Genomic DNA, 23,727 nt, shown 5'->3' on the forward strand with positions numbered 1-23,727 from the left:
CAATAGCCATTGTATATGAACATTTCTTATGCATTCTAAAAAATAAAAAAAACTTGTCCTCAGTCAGGCTGAGCGACTCATTGGACCCGACGTGTGGACCTCTCCCTGCCTAAGGACCTTCTCCCTGATACATGAAAGAAATAAAAAACATGTATACAACATACTGTCAGTCTTTTTCTCTTAAGCATACATTACATCAGAACACTAACACTATAACTGCTGTGGAATAAAGACTAAACAGGTGTCTCATCTCCAGCAAGTGTCTCATCCCCAGTGTGTTCGTAGATGGACTCCCTCCTTGCTTCAAGCTGAACATACTCTCCGTAGATATCTTCACCTCCGTGTCTAACCTCGAAATGTCCCTCGAACATAACATGTCTCTCGTAGTTGTTATCTGTGGAGACAGGCTGATACAATAGCTGTTGTCGCGTTAGTGCAGCAGTAATCAATTTTTGCACTCATTCTCTCAGACATGGGATGCAACAATAACCACAAGTGACAAGAATAGCAAGCATGATTCCCACAGACAATATTATGGCTTTAAAGGTGTTTGCCCATTTCCCAAACATGTCCTCCAGCCACCCAGTGAAAGGATCTGTGATACCTGAATTCTCTGCCAGCTCGCCAGTGATGTTAGTCCTTCCAACGCCTTTGTGATGCTTCCGTCAGGGGCGGTGTTATCCGGTATAAAGATGCAACAGAGATTCAGAAGATTTTGCGCAAGCCTCCTTCTTTAGCTAATAGCATATCTAAAGCCATTCTTTTTTGCCAGGCCATCAAACTAGTTTTATCCAATTGCTCGTGGATGCCTTACAAACAGAACTGAGCAGAAGTTATCATAAAACATAGGTTCTTAGATAAAGACAAACATTGCATTGATCAGATCAAATGTGTGTCCTCATCAATCCATCAGATCAGGTTTCTCAATTACTTTCTCTCAGCCTAGCACCTCACTTACTTTGTTAGAACATTAATAATGTTCTAACAATGTTATCATGATTTGGAAAAGCACACACCTGTTTGATTCCAATCAATTGAATTTACCACAGGTGGACTCCAATCAAGGTGTAAAAACATCTCAAAAATGATCAAGAGAAATGGAAGGCACCTGAGCTAAATTATAAGTGTCATAGCAAAGGGTCTGAATATTTATGTCAATGTGATATTTCAGTTTTTCTTTTTTAATTCATTTGCAAAAATCTCTAAAATTTTGTTTTCGCTTTGTCATTATGGGGTATTGAGTTTAGATTGATGAGGGAAAAAAATAATTTAAACAATTTTAAAAAAAAAGTGAAAAAGGTGAAGGGGTCTGAATACTTTCTGAATGCACTGTAGATGATTTACAAGATTACGGGATATGGCATTTTTATTCATATCAAGATTCTGTGGGAGTCTGGTGAGTCTGTTTTTCCAGCTTATTGGTTACCAGGTAGGTCATTCACATGTTATGATCACATCCTCTGAACCTAACCTGCTCTGAAGAAGGTTAAGTTTATATGTGGTCACATATTGTATACATGCAACAGAGATAGCTCCAAAAATCCTGGGTATGATGGCACTATTCATTTCAAAAATGTGTTGTATTCACTTTTAGGCACTAGGGATGGCAGTGTGGTCTGTTGGTCAGTCCACCACTTTGGTCCAGACTGAAAAATCTCAACAACTATTAGATGGAAACCAGAGGTTTGCATGCTAACCCACGAAACATCAGCATGTAAGCATTGTCAATGCTTTTTGTGATTTTCTGTTTCTCCCTGAAAGTCAAAAGCCCACCATGCCTGTTTTGAAAGCTTTGTTTGCAATGTTACCTCCACTTCCTTCTTATGATGACATGAGATTGTTTCCACATGCCCACAAATGGCGATCTATTTTGTAGCTTTTGTTGGTAAGGTTGTTCCATGGGTTGTTCGCGTTGTCCACTTACATATTTTGGATCAGATTCAGCCTCAAAAATCTACAAATGTATTTGAGAAGTTTACATTTCAAGTAAAAAACAAGAAATGTAGTGAAATCCTACTATTATTGTTTGTTTCATTGGCCTGTTTCAGACAGAGGTTCAACTTAGGGACTGAATTTTGAACTGCTATACATGCAAAGATATTCCAGTGCAGCCCCAGAATAAAAATATAGACCAGGAAATGTCCATGACACATCCCCTGTAAAACTTTATGCTAAAAATACATACTGTATTTAACAGATGATTTTGAAACTGTAATGATGGTGCTAAAGTAGAAAGTAATGATGTATATTACAAGATATTGGTCAGCTGAATTTAGACAAAATAACTCTATACTTGGATTTTCGACTACTTGGCTGACCCTACCGAGCACACACCACAGCTGTTCCTACTTCTCAGAAGGATTTTGTAGCGTGGGATACATTTTGGCTCAGTTCTCATAGACAGATAATTCAATAACATTTGAAGTGGCCAAGAGAACAGCCAGCACTAAGCCGCACAATAAATAAATGGCCTTCTCAAAGTGCACCACCTACAATTACTGCCATATAGTATGTGTAAACTGGGGTTAAACCATAATGGCTGTGGTTCATAAATGCTACCTAACTTGGAAAAGGTGACCATGAGACCAAAACAGATGTGAAACAGCAAGAGAGAGGTGGGAGAGAAAAAGAGAGAGTAGACTTATTACATCTGTGCAGCTCACAGTTATTTTATCAGGAACTCCTGGTTCTTTTTCATTCACATTACATCATGGTTTATTAACACAAAGGGGCTAAAATCTCCAGTCCCATTTTAAAAGTCACAGGCAGGTCTGGCAGAGAGCTCTGGAGCACCCATGAGATACATTTACACAGACATTCTTACTCCGACATTAATAACCACACGGAGCAGTAGTAATGCCTTTGTAGTCTCATGGCAAGATCTCAACACAATGTTCAGTGCATATCAGGAGTTATTTGAGATTAAAAGTGTAATTGAATCCTTTGATGTGCCCTCGTTCTACTACAGTTAAGGATTTCCTGCATTTCCAAATTTACTTAAATCTCAACAACTTCATATAAGAGAAGAGGAAATAAAAATCTAAGTAGGGGAGGTGGTTATGAATATAAAGCTCCCTAGTCACACTTTCTGGAAGGAGTAGAAGTTCTTTGAGAATGAATTAAATCATTATTTTATTAAGACACAGAACTTTAAACTCATGTAGATACATTAATTCAGAAAAAAATGCTTACATTAGAGGTGCAGACAAAAATATATAAATATATAAAAAGTGCTAAAATGACAAAAACAACAAAAAAACCCACACCTTCACACTTCACCTGCACTTTTAAATGGCTCACAGTACTGAATCTTTATTTTTTGTTTATATAAAGTCGCTGCTTGTTCATTCTGAATGTTTTGCCACATCACTTCAATGATGTCCTTATCTACAGTACACTTGGAGCAGCAAAAGTATACAAGCAATTTATGACACTTGCAAATCGCTAAGTCTTTTTAATGTCTAATTCAATTGTGGTCATATTTTTTTTAGATGCAATAAACACAAGAGAATTTCTAAAGACCTAAAAGACAGCTCTATTTTATTTCTTTTGAACCAGAAGGGAGTGAATCACTGTGAGTATCTGTGTATGGAGGAAATTAATCCCCCCCCCCCCCCCAAAAAAAAACAAACAAAAAAACAAACAAACCTCCTTTCAGCGTCTTTGAAAAAAAACTTATTCTTTATTTCCTGACTCCTGCAATGCTGTCCTAACAGGTTGAGAAAGCTCCAGGGCTTTTCCAAATCCTGGTTGAGATAGAAATACTTTCCAAAGCTGCTGTCACTCCTACTCAAACCAAATGTACCACTCTATGAGAATTTTGGGCCTCTTAGGACCGATTTCCTATTCTGAGAAGCAGGCTAAATGCAGACCAGGTGTTATTTTGCATACTCGTGTAAGTAGAATGATCAATGATCAATTGTGATAGAGGAGAGAAAGATCAGGACAAGTGAGAGTCATGTACCTTATAGTGAGAATGCAGAATATCTTGTGGCTGATTTACATTCTAGTTTTGTCAGTGGATAACTTATGTTTCATCTTTAATGGATCTCTCACTGTATTATTGTTGAGTCTAGATGCTGATAAAGGGGACGTGTCTGTGATCTTTAAGTCTGAGGGACTGACACTAAAATGTAGGACATACTCTAAGAGTTGGTCCTCGTGGGGAAATTTTTAGATGGATAATATTCTCTTAAAAATCATTTACCAGTCCAGTAGGGATTAAATTAAGATAATATTCACAAAGCATCTTAGTCCTTAAGAAAACCTGTACGATGAGTAACTGTTAAATGTAGATAAGAGGACTTTTATGGAGCTTAGGAGTTTTATAAACAGAGGAGAAAGTGGCTGTGAAAGTGAATGTGACAGAAAACTTTCCACAGAGTTAATACAACGCTACAGATGAGATCGTGCAAGGATTTAGTCTGTGGATCTTTTCCTCCTTAAACGTGTGTTCTCATTTCTCACTCAATGAAGTAACACAGTTAGGTATTTCACTGCTGTTTTACAGCCTTAATTTAATCCTCGCCAGATGTCCAAACTGTGTAAATCAGCGTAACAATATCAGTGGAGCAGGTGTTGCAATTGATGGCAAATACATGGCACATTGGCAATTTACTTTTGCTCAACAACCCCATTGATGCAGATTTTCCAGTGGTAGAAAGAAACTACTTATGCTTTGTACTTAAGTACAATTTTGAGGTAATTGTAGTTTGATTATTTCAATTTTATGCTATTTTATACTTCTACAATACAGAGGGAAATATTGTATGTTTTACCTCACATTTTACTGCTGTAGCACTGAGTAACTGGTTAATTTTCAGATCAAGATTTTACGTAAAAACATATGATAAGCTTACAAAATAGGATGCATCATTAAAGTTTAAACCATGGTTCCAAGTCTTTTTGGCTTGTGGCCCTTTACGAAAAACAGCACCAACAAAAAACCATTAGGGCCACTTTCAGATGTCTATGAGTTGTCAGCAGTTCCACCATAGATAGATCTCCGCACTAAATTACATTATAATATTCAAGGTTCAAAGAGGCACCTAATTAACTAGATGGTGAACATACTGAAGCATTTAACAGCTAAAGAGCCTCAGGAGTTGATGGAGACATCACATCACCAGTTGGCCAGAAACACAACTCCTGATGAATGTGAACTTTTCAGATGTTGTCCTGTCACTGCACGGACCAAAAAACAATGAATAAATATACAAAAAGATAATTAAAATCAGCAGGTCTGACAGATGTTCCTCACTCAGTCACTCTCAAATCCCTTCTTATTCATTCAGTCCTACACTCTCAGAAAGTATTATTGTTTCCTATTTCAGATGGGCCCATTGCTGTTCTCAAACTATTTTGTAGCTGTAAATATCCCATCTTGTTGTCACACTCGGGGGTTTGGTTATTTAAGCACAGGAATATAAAAATAAAAGAAACATCACCACCAGATGTTTTAAGCATTTGTTGTTTTAGAGTGGATTGTTTTAAAATACTCAATCTCGTGGTTTGGCACCAAAGATAGTGTTTGTATAGTAGTAGATAATGTCCTACTTTAGTGCTCCCCAGGGGATGCTGTGGTGGCCTAATGGTTAAGGCGCATACCATATAACCACAACGTCCACGGCTGGGCTCCTAGCCAGAGGACCCCTGTTGCATGTCAAATGTCTTTCTCTCTCCCCGTTTCCTGTCTCACCACACTGACTCTCAAACAAAGGCAAAAAACCCACCAAAAAAAAACAATCTTAAAAAAAACAAAGACAGACCAACCCCAACCCCCCTCCTCCCTGGGTCCAACATGCACACGCTGACATAAATAGGCTTAAAGCAACACCAATTGTCACTGGGATTGTTTCACTTTTCTACAACCAAAAACATTTGCCATCAGAATAATTCAGGATGCCATAATATAAAAATTCTTCATGGTTTTAAAATGTGCTTTCACTGTTGCTGTCGGTCTTTTCATTCTGCCTCTGCCGAGTTGTGCTGTGGTCCCTACGTTGTGTCTAGAATACTGAGTATTGAGCCTGCAGAGTTTTCTACAATCTAGGAATGATCAGACAATCAAACACAAGAATACTGACAACAACAGAGAGCCAGGATATACACAGGGGTGTCACAGGCTATGCGTATGTGACAAGTGTGTTATTACATGAATACAATTATCAGAATCCCGTTCTCACACCAGTTCGTACAAAAACAGGTTAATCTGACTCAGGTGGGGCACCAACATGAGATTAATTTGACCATATCTCTCGAAAGATCTCATCATTCGGTATCATGTCTGTGAAGTCTGCTCTGCAAGATGCTGCAACACAGTGTTCATATCACACCAGCTTATCAAAAGATATTACCAAGTCAGCACATATTTTGTGCTACATAAAGTAAGACTGTTTGCATGGCTCAAAACTTTTGACCTCCTGGTTTCGGCACTCACAACACAAACTTTTGGCATGAAAAGTCTCTCTCTGTCCGATACTATCTGTACATCTTGTGTGAGCTTTTATGAGATCTATTTCTCTGTGATCCGGGAACATGATAATAGCTTTTGTTAATCATCAACTTGACTGTGAAAAGAATTCTGTCTGTGGTGCAGGGGTGGCAACAAATAACAAGATGAAGAATGGGAGGAGGAAGATCGTAAACAAGGTATGCGGGACATGCTGCACCGATACTGTGATAATGAGCCACCACAGTAATGTTACATGAGAGCCAGCCAGTTTTTTGACAAAGAATTACACACAGCCCCATTGTTGCACATGATGCAGCACTACTCTTGGGAACAGTAAGTACATATAGTCTAAGCTAAAATAGAAGAGCAAAGACCAGAGAAATCTATCTTCACACTCTTCTTTATCTTCATATTTTGATGTTTGTTCTCTCTTACTCTTCTCTTTATCCTTTACTTGTCTGTAAATCTCCTTTTTATTCTTCAAGCTACTTTGTAATTACAACTTTAATTAAAAGTCTTCTCTCATTTTGAGTAAGAAAATGTTGACTATAATTATACTGTAGCCATTGTGAATATTTTTCAAATTTTCAAAGAGGATAAAACTCTTTTTGGAGTTGTTTTACCATACAGCCTACAAATGTTGATACAAGACTTTATTTCCTTTGTCATCTAGCCCAGTATGTACTGTACTATTGGAAGTTATGTCAACATGAGCTGAGTAATGGTTCTTCTAGTGTTTTGTTTAACCTGCATTATAAAAAGAAGGGGGGGTCTAGCTCATGTTGTCTTTCTCTCAACGGTCAGTTGTGGAGATGTCAAAACTACGGAAGCCCTGAGAGCAGGGGCGGAGCTAGACTCTCAGCACAGAGGGGGTGGACCACTCTCGAGGGGCCCTTCTGATAAAGTCATTTTAAATTTTACAACTGTAAAATAGCAGATATATCCTATCCATTCCCATCCATAAACACAAATTGTCACTTACTGAGCCAAGCAAGCCTATGTCTTCGAAAACATACAGTGAAGCCACATTGTCAGACAAGCTTGTTCTGACATGAAGAACAAAAGAAGAAAACAGATTGCCAGCACACAGCACTCTACATGCATCAATTCACAAACGATTCAGCACCACTGCAGATAGACAGCGACAGGCCAGGTGCACCATCTCAGTACCATGTATTTCTTACACAGGAATAACATAACCATAAAATAGACACAGCAGTCTACCCCTACACTACACAAGGCCTATTCAAATAAAGAATAGACACAGCGGGCTACATCGTTACAAAGCCTATTCAAATACAAAGTAGACAGTCTACAACACCACAGGCAGTGACACAGACAGGTGCCTAGATGAGGTAAGCATGGAGTTAAACAACAGACCAATCTAATATTCTGACTGATTTCTTTATAACCAAAATTTAAGTTAATAAAGACTAATTATGGATGTTTCATCAGTCACCAATTGTTGTCCCTGCTCAGCCTGCTGTAGTTTAATGTAATCCATTTGTGTATTCTACCATCCTCCATAGAACAAAATAATCGGGACAGGTTAACAAACTTTGTACATATCATGGTCCCTTTTTCAACCTTCATCCTCCTCTCCTTCAAGGTGGAAAACCTGCCAACCACTTTGTCTTTGTCAGTGTTTATGTCCCACTCAACGCACAGCAAAGTGAGGTTGTATAGTCTGCATGAACGCATGAATGCAAATAGCTCTTAATGAGCCTCAGACGGCTGAAACTTAGTCTTGCGAGTTTCATTCACCACAAACATAAAAAGTCATGAATATCTCATATTTTGGATAAAGTTCCTGCAGTCTTCACTTCCCGCAGAGTCAATGAGCAGAAATATGAAAAAAAAGGTTTTGCCAGGATAATCTTCTAATCTAAATAGGACTAAAAGCACTCATGTTTTCTTTGAGGAAAGTTTTAATTTATCCATGCACTCTAAACACAAGGTACATATGTTGTGTGTTAGTAAGTTATGTAACATTACTGTCATGTCTCTCTTTTGGCTAGAAATGTATTTTAAACTCTGCTAATCTGCCATTACCATTAACTATACTGACGTGAGCCGTTAGCCTGCTAGTCTGCTAGCTAACAAGTGAAAAACATATTGTTCATGGCTAACCAACAACTACAACCTAGGTTACATTGACTGCATAGCTAATGTTAGTTTACTGTAACATTAGTCATGGTAACAGTGTCACTTTACCCCATATGAGTGAGATGTTTTACCAATAAAGATTTTTTTAAAAACAAAACAAAACAAAAAAAAACCTCTTGAGTGGGACATTTGGACACTTGCTAAGGGAAAAGGATAATGTTGTACATTTAATGATAGCTATACACAACAGAATAAGCACTCTGGATACATTTTGATTTTGGCAATTTAAATTAATATGGTTATTATTCATATTTATGATATAGATTTGGATGCTCTTTATTGAATATCGCAATCATTTGATAAGATTTTTGTTCCAGGGACCCCTGTCTGAGAAGATAGTTGTTAGATATGATTTAACTGTCTATACTGTAGGTGGGGAAATAACTGTGGGAAGAGTGAAACCTCTGATTAGAATAGTTATTCTTATACATTGTGCTAACTTCTAGTGAATAGAATATTAGTAAAATTGAACTACTCCCCATGTTTATGGGGACCCCCTAGAATCAAGGACCCCTGGGGGTCCCGAGCCTCACTTTGAGAACCAATCACTTAGACTATCACCTTTGAAGCCAGTCAGCTCATTTTTGTTTGTTTAATATTCCAGAAGGAAGTCAAACATTTGACTTGTGGGTCCAGCATTTCCATCCTTGAGGTGTAAGCCACGTCGGTGAAAGAGGAGGCCATAGAAGATTAATAAGCTTTGTTTTTATTTGAATGCATGAATGAATAAATAAATACTTAAGTAACAGCAACTATGACTCTGAATGATGCTGTCTTGTTGGGGAGAAATTCAAACCTGATCAGTTGTGCGTAGGTAAGGTGTTATAAAGTATGACCCAATCTATCCAAGCATATTGGAGCAGTGAGTCAAACTTGATTTTGTTGGCAGATGAAAGTGCTCAGAGAGAAAGTCAGAATGTGTTGCTAGTCTTACCTCATGAATACTTTTATGTGAAACACAGTAATGATTGTACAACCTGCTGTGCATTAAAAAGACCCAATTTTAGTTCAGTGTCTGAATACATTATAATTATGCTTCTCTACTTTAAGTAGTGGATGTTCCCCTTCCCTTTTGTTTTTTTACTTTTAGACCATTCCCTTTGTTTGCCATAATATGATACAATATTATTACTGATTGGAGGCATTTAATTTAAATTAATGATTCTGTCTCTTGATAAAATCTATAAGAAAAATACAGTGCGCACAACTCAAGGGTCCAAGCACATCTGAAGGGTCCATTGTTGGCCAAGTACCTGAACCTGATCAGATGACAGTATATAGCCTACATAGTATATGTAGGCTACATAGTGTATGTAGGCTATATACTGATTAACAGTTCATCTATGCCCACTGAACAGATCTACTCGTTATACTATCTTAATGAAACAAATGTAATGCAATCATCTAGGGATTTACATGGCAAGTCAAATGAGGTACTAGAAATCCCTGGAGGCACATAAATTCTTCACCAGTGGTTAGGTGGATGTGGTACTGCACCACAAACCCTCTACTGACATTACAGTTTTCAAGACCCAGGTAAAGTCATCATGGAGGGTCACTGATAAATGCCATTTGGGAACCAGCACTTTGATTGTTGCTAAGAGGACTGGAGAGGCTGAAGTGGCTCACTGTGATTGCATGGCAGGGTAAGCTCAAAGCTCAAATTCTTTCAGAAGAGAAGAAATACTTTTTCACCAAATAGGCAGAGTAAGTAACTGTATTATATTTTATTCTAGACTGGGAGAAAGTTGTTCCCATGTCAGGGCACTCCTTTTTAAGTTAGAGGCATATGTCAGCCTTGGCTCCACAAGTGCGGCACCAACCAGCATCAAGTGTGCCTGGAATAGTCTGTCCCAAAAAGGTCGAGGCAGACATGGTGAAGGACATTAAATTCTATACAGATAAAGAAAAAAGAAAAAGGGGAGTCGGAAAAAAGTGGAGGGCTGTTCTGAGGGCAAAACACAACAACAGTTCTTTGAAATGTTGTCTGCCGCTGTAGAGCTGCCCATTGGTCTAAGCACTTTAAAGGGATATGCAGATTCTTTCAGGCCAAAGCCATGGTTTGAAAATCTCTTAGGGTTTTCTGATGACCTAATACAAGCAGCATGTTCATCTTGGCACCAGCAAAGAGTTCAGAAGGTGGCGGGCACATCCGCACAGGGGGTAATACACATGTCTCTTGAGAAGCCATCAAAACCGCTGCTGAGAGAGATTGTGCAGAAAAGGGTCTCTGCAAAATTCTAGGCATTGTCTGGGGTAGGAATCATGAAAAGGAAGCCATCAAAACTTATAAGTATGCCCTAGGCCTAATGACCACATGCAAAGCATAAACTTCAATTGCCATATCAAATGAGTTGTCAAGGGAGTAGCAGGAGACGGACCCAAATCCAGGACGCAAGCAATAGGAACTGAAGAATAACTTCTTTATCTTTGCTCGAGTGCAAGCAAAGAAAAGCTGAACTGAACAGTACTGAACAACTCAAAACTAACAAAGACTGAACAATACAGAACAAAACAAAGGATCAAGACACAAGGACAGGCTGGGAGCTAATTGGCTGGAGAAGACACACGGATCAGGGCAGGGCTAACAAGACTGATTCAGGGCAGGTGTGGAGGGAAAAACAGAGCAGAGACACACAAGGAAAACCCAGAGCAGCAGAAAACCAAGAAACCAGAAAACACAATCCTTTTTGTAAGCACCAACATAAATAAACTTGTCCAAGAACACACACGAATACAACTTAAACACGTAGGAGGTAACAATCAAACACTGCCCAGCTGAGCCCAGTCATGGCCCTGCATGCATCTCAAACAGCATTCACAGACAGTCGTTCCTTGGACCAGTTTTGCAGTGCAGCATCTTGTTCTCTTCTGGCCTCATCTCTCTCCCTTCTTGCTTCATCTCCCTCTCTCCTGAGATTGGCTACCTCTGTAGCAATGGCAACCTGCTCCCTGTGTGAAACTGGCCTGTGACATAATTCAGATGCTTGCAGTCATTCACATGGCATCCTGAAACCAATAGGGTAAGTGTAAGCCAAATACAGATACTGGTTCAAATGAACTTTAGAGAGCTTTGGTTAAGTGCTATCATCAAATATGTAGTCATAAAGTAATTGACGTACCTTAATATATAATGAATGTTTAGACTATGACCCCCAAACAGCTGATACTTCACTCAATAGTCACCAGTTCTAATTCTGGACTCACAAGTGAATGATGTGTATTGCTGCAATAGTTTGTACTAAACAATTAAATTTATTGCTTAATTTAATCCATGACGATTCGATTCCCTGTAGTTTTATTACCATGGCATTAATGCAGCATTTAGACACACTTTGAATTTGGATTATTATGATAATCATGACATAATATCACTTCAGGGAACAGGCAGGTGAAGCCGTTTTACTTGGTACCTATGGTAACGGGAAAATCCAGGTTGCTGCAGCCAGTGTTAGTAAGATAGCTGTTAGCTAATTTAACCCTTTTGTTACAGGCTAACAGTGAATTAGGATTTACCTGGCTTTTCAGTATATTCTATATACTGCCCATTCAATGCAGCATCAACATTTATTACTTTAATAACTGTCGACTTTAACATCATTAACTAACCTGTGATGAAGTGTTTGCCTCAGATGTATTCCACAGTTTACCATTCATCCTCTCTGCGGATTGCGTGCAGCCACAGAGTTCTTCTTTTACTCTCCTTTGCTCTGTGGGGAAGTAAAGAAAATCATAAACTGGGTTGTTGGGTTTTTTTTTGCAGAATGTAACGCAGCAGCTTTTAGGCATGGTGCCACTAGATTTTCCAATTTGGCACCAACACTTTTACAGCACTTCTTTTCAAAAAGGGGGCATGGTTGTTCTGACAGGGAAGTGAATTATGCCTGCTCTCCTGTAACAAACTATCTGAAGAGCCCGCTCTCACAGATATTTCATTAATCTAATCAAACTATAGTAACACCACTGTCAGCCAAAAATTTACGACCCCTTGAGAACATTAATGTACTAAATTTTGTCTCTTTCATTTTTAATTTTTTAATTTTGACCAATATGTACAAGTCAAACATTAAGGATATATACACTGATTTCTTTAAAATAAAATTGAATTCCAGTTTGACTTTAAATATAAGTTGGCACAGCAGTAGGTGAGCATAGATAATTTATCAGCCCTTATGTAACTCAAAGCATAGAGCTTGTCATTGACTCAGGCACTATAACGGGATAGATTATCAGTAAATAATTATGTGCTCTCCTGCAGTGAAAGTGGTTAAATATAAGACCCCCAAAAATGCATTTTTGAGCAGTGAGAATAAGTACTAAGCCAGTGGAGGGTGATTAAATCAGATGGGACATTACCTGAGCTCGAGATATTTTTTTATTTAAGCAGCAAAACCTTCAAAAATGAGAACATCCTGATCCCTTCTCTCCTCTCTGGCCATTCACTCCCTCTGCTCACTTTCTCTCTAATACAATTCATCACAAACACTCACAGCTTCTCACATTTCCTTCTCCTCACAGTTCTCCTTCACCATCCGCTTCTTTTAAGCCCATTGACATCCTTTCCTTTAAAATGTGTTTCTCTATTTTTTTTAACCAATTCATTTAATTTTGTTTGTTAGTTAAATGTAAACCTCTAGCCTTAGCCTTTTAGCCTTAAGATCAACAGCACTGTTGGTGAAACTTACAGTTCAATGGGACCTAAGTGAAATTACACAGAAATGTGAAATTTCACTGAATGCTGGATGTTTTATCCCCCTGATGCAGAATTTGTCACTTCATTTCAATGATCACTTCAAAGTTTTTAGAATCCTAAAATCTTTTGGCATTCAACAAACCTTTTCATTAAAATTACAGTATACACATTGGCCATCATGGAAGTGTTAGTCTGCACCAACTGTTCAATCAGACAATCCAAAGGCAAAGAAACTGAAGTGACAGTTCTGGAGAAACAATGTGTATAGCAAATTAATGGATGACTCCCGTATTGTGAGTTTCAAATGTGTTTTTGAGAGAAAAGTATAAGAATGGTGGTAAAATGCTTTGTAATCCCTGTGCACAACTGAGCTTAATATTGCCATAGAATTAGATAATTCACATTCAAAAGCTGTTAAACAGGAGCCACTCTGTAATGCAAATGTGTGAAAAATGTAGAGCAGGATTTGTGAATCACGTCATCCCAAAGCTTCTAATGGATTATTGTAACAACGTGCAGTCGATTCAGCCTGGAAGAGAATTCTCTGACATGTTTTATTCCCCCAAAAAATCCCCCGCACTAAAAATCTGCTTTAAAATGTAGCTGCCACTTTCACAATGCATCCAGCGAGCACTGTGTTAGAAGATGTGTCATACTGTATTTCTGAAAAGGCAAATATCACACTCAGCAGCAAAACTGTTAATTCACTCATCCTCATTTACCACTTCATTAGCTGTTATATACAGTTGATTTGTTTGTTTACAAATGCAGCACTGAGTCCACCTGTGTAGTATATATATATAGACAGTTGTCATCAGTTAATAGGCATAAATTCAATATGAAACATATGGTCATGCGTACAAATGAATAGATGTACATACACACACAGAGTGCACAAGTCAAATAACTTTCTACATTTACAATGGAAATTCACATAGACTTTAATCCAATTAATCAAAGCAGTCCTGAACAAAGAGCCCCCAAAGACTTTAGTGATTTGCTTCATTTCACGGTTGTAGTTTTGCAGACATAATGTGATTTTGCACAGTAATCCAAAAAAGGATGCTAATAAGTATGCATAATTAGCCTGGATATGAAAACTGCCTCTGAATGAATAACAGGAGTATAATGTGCCATTTTTAACTGAATTAAGAGTCTAAAGATAATATGTAGCAGATGAGTGGCTTAGGGCGGGTTGCATTTGTTCCTCAACTTTTTTTGTTGCAAAGATTGGTCACAGTTTCAGAGGACAGTGTGTGTTCAACTTGTCAACATGAATTTTAGTGCTGGTGAATCATTCCTGACTGAGAGAGAAAGTAAAAGAAAAGGACAAATTACGGTAAAAAGTTTGGGAAGTTGTTTGATTGCGAAGCAGACAGAGAGAGAAGTTGACCAGGAAAGATGAAAGTTGAAGCTTGATTGTTTTCTACTTAATCAATCCAGGACAAGCTGAAGCATATGTGGATGTTGGACATTCATCCATCTGTCTGTTCATCCAGCCATCAGGGCCACATCAAACATCAAATATGTTTGACATTATAGCATGAACCTGCAGTGTAACCATGCCCACTGATTCAGATTTTACAGCAGTGAGGAGTTGACCTGGAGTTTCAGACATGATAAGATGCCTGACTCAAATTCAACATACCAACTGTTGACATTGCCACAGCACAGATCAAGCAGACAACAAAATGACACAGTTGTACTTTTGGTCTGCACTTGTCTTGACTGGTTTTTGGCTGTGCCATTGAGTTCAAATAAAAGGAAATGTTGATGTTACAGCATATAGTAATATTTTAGACAAAAGCTTTAACCCCATCCAACACCTTTTGGATGAACTGGAACGCTACAGAGAGCCTTGTAGTCCAATATCAGTGCCTGACTTTTGGTGTAATGTCAGCCTGACCTTTCAAATGCTTCCTGCAGCAGGTTTCAAAGCCTTCCCAGAAGAGTGGAGGTTGTAATAGCAGCAGATGCCCATGGTTTTAGAATAAGATGTTTTACTCTAACATAAGGGAGTGATGAGTAATGCTGTAAAACAAAAAAGAATTCTCAGCTTAAAAGAGGCCACCTCCACTTTAAAATGTTATGCATCTTTGTTAAGCAGCAGATGACCATTAGGTCATGGATATAAGCTTACTGCTCAGTGTATCAGCAGTGCAAATCATTAGAAACTCAGTTAAAAATGAAGATATAGAGAATAGTACAGCAAACTTTCACATAAACCAATTGTTTTGAGTTTAAATATCTAATCAGACAACACAATGATAGCATTGCCCAAAAAGATGAACACACACAGACAGTGTTACACACACATCTGCGTACAGCAATAAATAAAATGGTCAGCAGTGTCTGCAGCCTTATTGCCAAACACAGACAGACCTGAGCCAAGACATGAATTTGAGACACAAGTTAGCACAAGCAGCACATGCTTGCATGATGAGGTGAAGCAAAGATCACCTGCATAGAGCTAATAAACCCTTTGAAAAGAGTCCGACAGCACACCGACTCCACAATGTTCGAAGCAATTTTTGGCAACCAAACTTGAGCTGTAGCACAAGTGTTTGCAGCATTGTTACAGCAGTACAGCAGCAGAAAAGCATGGGCAGGGGATTGATGCTTTAAGTAAACCATATTGCAAAGGTTGTACTGAATATATGTTGGAGCAAACAGAGAAACACATGGGCGACACTAATAAGAGGCTAGGGGAGGCTAAGCCTCCCCAAAATGATCATGGAAATTATGCTGAAGCTTTTTGTGAATTACTTGGCTGATTGTTATCTGGATGCAATAGCTAACAGGTTATTTTGTTGAGAGAGAGCGAACAAGTGAGAGAGACAGCTGAGAGATCAAGTGGGAGAGAAAAGCCTCCAGTTAATGATTATAGCTTCCCCTCTGTTTCCTGGATTTGTTTTTTCTGTCTGTGTGTTTTAGTGGCAAGCGCAGCATGCACGGTGCACAGGTGGGAGGAGAGGAACAAACAGGTGGTGGGGGGTTTTATTCAGATGAAGCAGTGCAAAGCAAGTTGTTGATGTTGCTGTGCTGAGAATAGATGTCTCACAAGTACGTCTGTTTCTGAAGCAATGTCACTCCGCAGGCACTTCAGTGATTTTATTAACAAGAGCAAATTAAATTCTTTCAGCAAATGCACAGAATGCTTAAAATATAAATAAAGTATACTTAATCAAATACTCCCCAGACAATAGATGCATTTAAACTGGCATAAAACATATACAAATTTAATGTGGTTAAAGCAGTCTGCATTGATTTATAAATTAATATGATTGGTTCTGATTCTGTCCATAGGTGCTTTATATTTATGAAAAGCTTCTCCTTCAGGTCATTAAAAGCCTGCAGCAGGACACATATCTGCAGCCTCTATACACTTCAGACTAGTCAATTAAAACTCAGCATTCTGCCTGTTATGCAGGAGACATCAGAAACATGTCATGTGTGAGTCTGCCTGAAGAAATTTACGGACTTGTTTCCATTTAAGCATATTTTATGAAGTCTTGCATCAAATCTGTGCAATTAATTTCTTCTAAGCAAATCTTGTTAGAACTAATAAGGAAAATATTTTTTAATATCTGGGAACGGGCCAGAGAACAATAAATGACATTTGTATTGTAATAAACTCCCATGCACTGTATAATTAACTACAATGGAAAAACTGTGATAACAAACCAGTCGCTCATAACTGCTTCTATCAGACCAAAAGGCATGATAGTGTGCAGTCTGTCCTGTGTTCTAATGTGTCCGCATGTTCAGGGCTATGTAAGCCTTCCTGTCTTCACACTCACTTGGCTATTGTTCTTGCCTGTCTGTTTGTTTATCTCATTTTCCATCTGTATGACATTAACATGCTGCTGTCCCAGAGTAATATGCCTCTGAAGCCCACTTTGGCCCTGAAATAGCTAGTTGCAGCACCTCATTTTCATGCAGGCCAGCTAAGAGAGCAGACCGATTAGCAAGATTGAAATACTTTGGACACCAGCACTGGCTGATGAGTGCTGTGTTCACTTAGAAAACTTAGAGATGTGCTGCTTTCCCTTCTGTTTTCTCTCATATCAGTGAATACAAATGAAACAACAGGAACGCCCCCATAGTGGCTAGCTGAGATGGAGCCAGACGATCTGAAAGACTTTGTGGGTGTTTAGTGAATACACAACAGGACCACCCGTCCCTTTCATGAAATAGACTGTGAGGAGGTGAATGCAGGTAGTTGGTTTCATCACATAAAAGAAAAAGTCCGCCCTTTGAAACTATCCTGATGGTGAATAAAATCAGTCTGTGGGGTTCAGTGCATTCATGGACTTCTGTGATGAAGCTCCTCCTCTGCTTCTGCCTTAGTTAGTTATTACCTCTCCCTTAATGCCTTTTGACAGCCTCCAGAGAACATACCTTAGCATTTCAGGTATGGATTTTTACGTGGTTTGCAAGAGAAATAGAATTTTTTTCTAACTGAGAAGAATGCAACAGGCCTTGCAGCCACAGACAAATGGTACAATCCCTGAGAAGTAGGACAGTGATACATTCGTCATAGTTATGGTTCGGCACGCCAGCATAATGGATTTAAAATGAAATAATGAGGTTATAGTGCTGACTCTCAGCCTTGAGATTATTTGACATTGTTCACATCTATGCATGCTCTCCCAATTTTACAGCAGGACAATGATGAAGTTTTAACTGGCCAACTCAGTCACCTGACCCAAATCAAACTGAGCAGGTGTTTCACTTGCTCAAGATCAAACTAAAGGGAAAAAGCAATAAGATGACTGCAGTGTAATCAGTGTGGGTGAGGGGGTGGGAGAGGGGGGACTCATCGATCCTTTATCTGACTGAGGTTTGTGCAATTTAGAATGGCCCTGACCATTGCTCTGAAATATCAGTGGCCTGACTGTGCTGTGTATTGATAAATTCATGGCACTGTCCGTGGTGCTGAAGTAGCAGACAGATTTGTAATTGCACCTTTTTCTCTCAGTCCTGCCCTTCTGTCAGTTTTGTCTTTGATCTATAATTTTCTCAAAACTATATACTACAAATACTCAATTCTATACTATACTGTAGCCTATATACTCTATAGAGTACTGTCATCTTCATGATCAAAGTGACAAGTAGAAGCGTGTAGTCACAGAAGAGTGAGAGGATCATAGAGACACACTGCTGCTAATATAACTGAACAATGACAGAGATTTGTTATGAATTCTTAATAGAAGCAGAAGTTTCTAAAATGCAAACAGACTGGTTTTGCAATATGATTTGGAATTTTGAATATGCAATGATAATATAGAAACTATATTGTAAAGCTTTAAATTAGTGGATTTTTGTAAATATAATGATTGAGATGTTTTTACAAGCTAAACTTTAAATATCATTTAGTATATGATTGCCCTTATTATTTATTTGTAATATCAGTAATATCTATTTTGCTGTGTTCTCAGCTTTATCCATGATTTCTTGGCACAGTCTCAATCATCTTCACAGGCCACCATCCCCTTTGTTAAAATTTCACAAACTTTCACATACTAACAGAAAACGTAACAGGCTCAATAACCATAAAGAAGAACTGGAATTAATAGACACATAGAGTGAACACAGGAAACCAAAAGAACAAAACACAAAAGAGTCCAAACACAACAGAAAGTCCTAGCAGGATGTGACAAGTAACAATACCAGACAAAGCATTTTAAGTGTAGCTGTGAAGGACGGTGATATATTCAGCAGTTCACTAAAAGCCAAAACTTCGATACCTTTGCATCTGCAAGTGCATGAAGATAAACTGAAAAATCTTTTTCAATTGGAGAGGTCAGTCGATCTTTCCAAGTGAAGAGAATAAAATCAAGCTTGCCACTTTCTGGTGATTAACAAACAGGTTAGTCAGTGGCTGGTTCCACCATAAAATTAAATGCATCACACACTAATACACCTAAGAAACAAGCAGGCTGGTGTCAGGTTTTAGGACAAAAAAAGCAAACAAAAGCTGCGGATGAAACGTTTATAAGAGATCATCAGCCATGGCGCAGTGCTTTGAATGGGCCCATTAGGCTTTATACACCCATTTATACCTCTGAACTATCCTTAAATGGCAAGAGCCAAATTTAATGTGAAGATAATAACATGTACCGTTTGTTAATATGACGATAATTCGACCGTTAGCTGAACTGAACCAATCCTAACATAGCAACCGTAACTAGGCACAATATGGCCATAGCATGTCTGGCTAAGTAGCATACTACTGTATTAATAACAAGTAGTTAGTAGTAGTAGTAACTAATCCTCTACAGTATGTGTCACATATCTACAGGGACCTCATATTTGGACCCAAATATTTCCAGAGCCCACTTCTGCTCGATGAGAGACTGTATCATGTAGTACGTGCTGTTCCAGCAGGTCTGCATGTTTTGCTGGAGTCTTCTTATCTGGTTGAGCTGCACATGAATATCTTCCAGGTAGGAGTAGGCTAGGGTGGAACTGCCACTATATCAGCTACAATTTTCTGAGCCAAAAGATTCATTAACAGCCAGCTGTAGGGTGTAAGTGACACACAGCAGGCTAGGAAGTCCAACATCACTCATGGCCTTGATCATGTTTTTAACTTGACTTGGGAAATTGGACTGACGCTGCTAGTCCAAATATCAGTGGTAAAGCTGAAAGCTGAAATATCCTGCAACAGGCTGTTGATGTGCTTTTTCACAAAGTCCTGCAGCTTTGATAATACGGTTTATGTGATGTGGTGACAGCTGGGAATCTCATACTTCGGCTCCAGTACACTGAGAAGACGACGAAATCCGGTATTGTCTACAACTGACAATGACTGGTCATCAAACGCAATGTACTGGGTAAGAGCTTCTGTTATTTCTTACTACCTGTGGGTTGTCTCTGGATATTTTCTATCTTCTACTGCTCTACTGCAAAGTTAGTTGTTGCTGTTTCCCGCTGCTGGCATTAGCAAACTCTTTGAACTCAGCGTTGTGTTGGTTCTTTAAATGTTTTATCAAATTGCTTTAAAAGAGCTACTTTTCACTCCTCCTCTTGACAGTTTAGCAGAGCATAGTTTGCAGACTGCTCTACTTTTATCATCATCGCTTATCCTAAAATATCTATTACTTCTCCTCCATGTACCAGCTCAACTGATAAGACTTTAAAGTCACGTTACACATAAAGCGTTATCGGCTGCGGTTGTATCAGAGTAGTGTTATGATTACAAGTACATGAGCACAGTATCTGACCAATACCCAATACTGGTAATGCTGCATCCCTAATTTGAACCGGCAAATTTGACAGTTGTTGACCAGAAATTAAGGAGCTATTTGTTTCAAAAACAACTACAAAGGTTTTGTTGTAAATCTGCAACTGTTATTGTTGCAAACACTCTTTGTGTCATGGGAGAGGAAAAAAAAGCTTGACAGCGATTTAAACAGTAATGAAGGGTTGTGAATCTTAGTAAATGGTCTATCAGCAACATGGTCTCTGTTGCAAAAAATATGTAAATGATAGAAAGTAATGTTATATTTTTTTATTTATGATCAGCCTTTTTTAAATTTCATGACCAACCACGAGAGTTTTACCAATTCAGCAGGATTCAAACTCAATACCCTTTGGACTAAAAATATAACTTTAATTGCAAAAATGAAAACAACAAGATGTAAACAGTAGCAGGAAAACAAAACACAACAATACCTGCATCCATCACAGCTTGACACCTGAATCTGCAGAAATGGGATGTTATTTTATTCCTGAGAAGGGCCGGACAAGGAAGAAGGTCATGACTTCTGTTGTTGTGATTCACACATTCATGTGAATTACAGAAATTGTATACAGCTGTAGGAAGTAAGCTGTGGGGGATGACAGCAGAGGTGACATCCCCCACAGAGAGCTGAAGAATAAAAGAAGTGATGGCACCTTTTGAGCTTGACAGAAACTTGTGTGACAGGACAGCTGGAGGTGAGAGGAATGTTCACTTAAAATCAACTGATGTTTTTTTCCCACTTTTTAAAAATGTCCACACCTTGCACCTTGGGTCAGAGTCAGCACGCATAATCCCTGCAGACCAAGAGAGATGTATTCATGCAGGGTAGGGCTGAAGGTTTTCCTGTTATTTTGAATAATTTTTGTCTTTTTTAGGGATTTCTGCGATTTTTTCCTCCATAAATTAAGGTTGATTTTAATAACAGAACTGCAGATAATCATAAAATATTTTTTGTAAATTTCTTGTGCATTTTTTTTTCATGTTTTTTAGATTATGTGGCAATAGTATGTAAATAATTCCTCTTCTCAGTGGGAAAACATACAATACTAAACATAGAGAATGGCTTGATCCCCTGTTTACAGCATGTCCCCTTATAACTTTTACATGAGTGGTTATATGGGAGTGTATTTCCACCTTTACAGAGCGGAACTGAGGTTTTTACTGCTTGCAGCGACACAAAGAAAAAACAGTTGTTTACTGAATTGTAAACTCACAGCGTGAAAAGTCACTGGGAGAAACTGCTGCAGGTGAAAAGTTGATCCAGTCATATAACTACACAGCAGTTATTGAGATACTGTCAGAAAAGAGAGACCAGAACTCAGATTTCATGGATATCTGCACATTTCAATGGTAGCCAAACATCCACCATGAACATCTACAGTGCATTATGCGCATCCCAAATATGTTGTCACTGATTAAAATATCGGTCAATGGGAAAGTTCTTGTATCAAATGACCTGTCAATCATTTTGTGAGTGAACACCCTATTCTGGATCACAGATTGTGCCTTTAACGATCAATGATAAGTGCTCTTTAATTCAACAAATGACAGCAAAAGAAACAAATATAATAGAGGAGAAAAAAATGCTGGGACTTTATTATTTATGATTTTTGAGGGCACTGAAAATTTCACACAACCATCCAAAGACTGAGGCGTTGGCAGTGCTCCTGGGTGCAGCTTTGATTAATGTTGTTCATTCTCTCTATATATTAAAGGTTGACTAAAGCTTTTACTAACTTTACAGTTAAAGGAAAAAAAGATTTAATCTGAGATGTACTGAAAGCTGAAGAACAGGACAGTATAAAGAACATTTGACATGCAGTACAATTGACAGAATAAATCTAAATCCATGCTTGAAGCGCACTAATAATAACCGTGTGTGTCTTTACTGAATCAGATTGATTTACCGTTTATTGATGGAAATTGGAAGAAACAGGGGAAAACTGGAGGGAGAGTCACAACAAACTTGAGCTATGCTGCTGCCTCTTGCAGCTGATTTAGAGGCTGTGGAGCTCCAGAGTTCACAAACTCTGGAGCTGGAAGCGTGTTGTGTGTGTCAAAGAAATGAAAGAGAAAGCAGTCGGAAGTATAAAGTCTCACTGCATTAATGATGGTGGCGTGTGTATACGTGGAGTTGAACAAAAGTGCAAGAGGAACAGAGCGATCCTTTTTTTGTGAAGTTTGTAATGTTCCATTTACACATGAAAGAGCAACGACAACATGACAGGCCTGAAACTGTGCGACATCCCTGCAGCTGCATCCTGATATGAAATTTAAGGGAACTAAGATTGAAAATTCACAAAATAACTTCTGAGATTTCAGGAGAACAAAGGAGAATAGACTGATTAGCATGAACCGTATGAATCCCGTCTTGCTTTAAGTATAGTTTAAAGAATTTTATCTTCCTGTCATGCTCACAAAGAAATAATTAGTGACATATCATGTTAACGCCAATTAAACGGATATCAATAACAATTCAAGCGATCGTTCTCTGGTGTTATGAATAATGTGAGTGATATATTTAGTCTTTCTGCAAGAATGCACGCTGAATATAATATTTATCATGTCATCTGCCTTGCATCATACAAAGTCTTCAAAGAGAAACTGACACTATGGGCAATGTCACTGTTGCTATGGTAATGAATGTCACAGTGACATGATACTAAGGCACTTCACGACTTGTGACAAGTCTGGGAAAATGGAAGACACACATGCTGAGGTGAACAAAAGTAAGGCTGAGCCTCTTGTGATATGAAGGAGTGATATCCCTGTGTGGTAACCAATCAGTGACCTGTAAGCCTTCTTCTTCTTTTTTTCTTTTTTTTTTTTTTTTTACAATTTTAATCATCAAAAGTTGAAAAGGAAATGATTTCAGTCCAGTAAGTCATGCTGGGATGGACAAAAGAAATGGGAACAGAAGTAATATGAGTGAACAAGTGTGACAATGATTCATTTGACTGGAAAGAGACTCATTATAAAATGTCTAGCAGTGCAACATTTATTTTATTTTAACCACAATGGTCCTTGGGGATATCTTTTTTTGAGGCAGTCTTGGTCAAAATAATTGCAGAATTTTGTTTACTACAATGTCTAACATTTGTCAATGATTCGTTGAAGTGCAAAAAACTGTGTGTGTGTAATTATCTTAATAATCTTGTCAGTCAG

Source organism: Thunnus thynnus, chromosome 13, assembly GCF_963924715.1.
Source record: "Thunnus thynnus chromosome 13, fThuThy2.1, whole genome shotgun sequence".
NCBI classification, from domain to species: domain Eukaryota; kingdom Metazoa; phylum Chordata; class Actinopteri; order Scombriformes; family Scombridae; genus Thunnus; species Thunnus thynnus.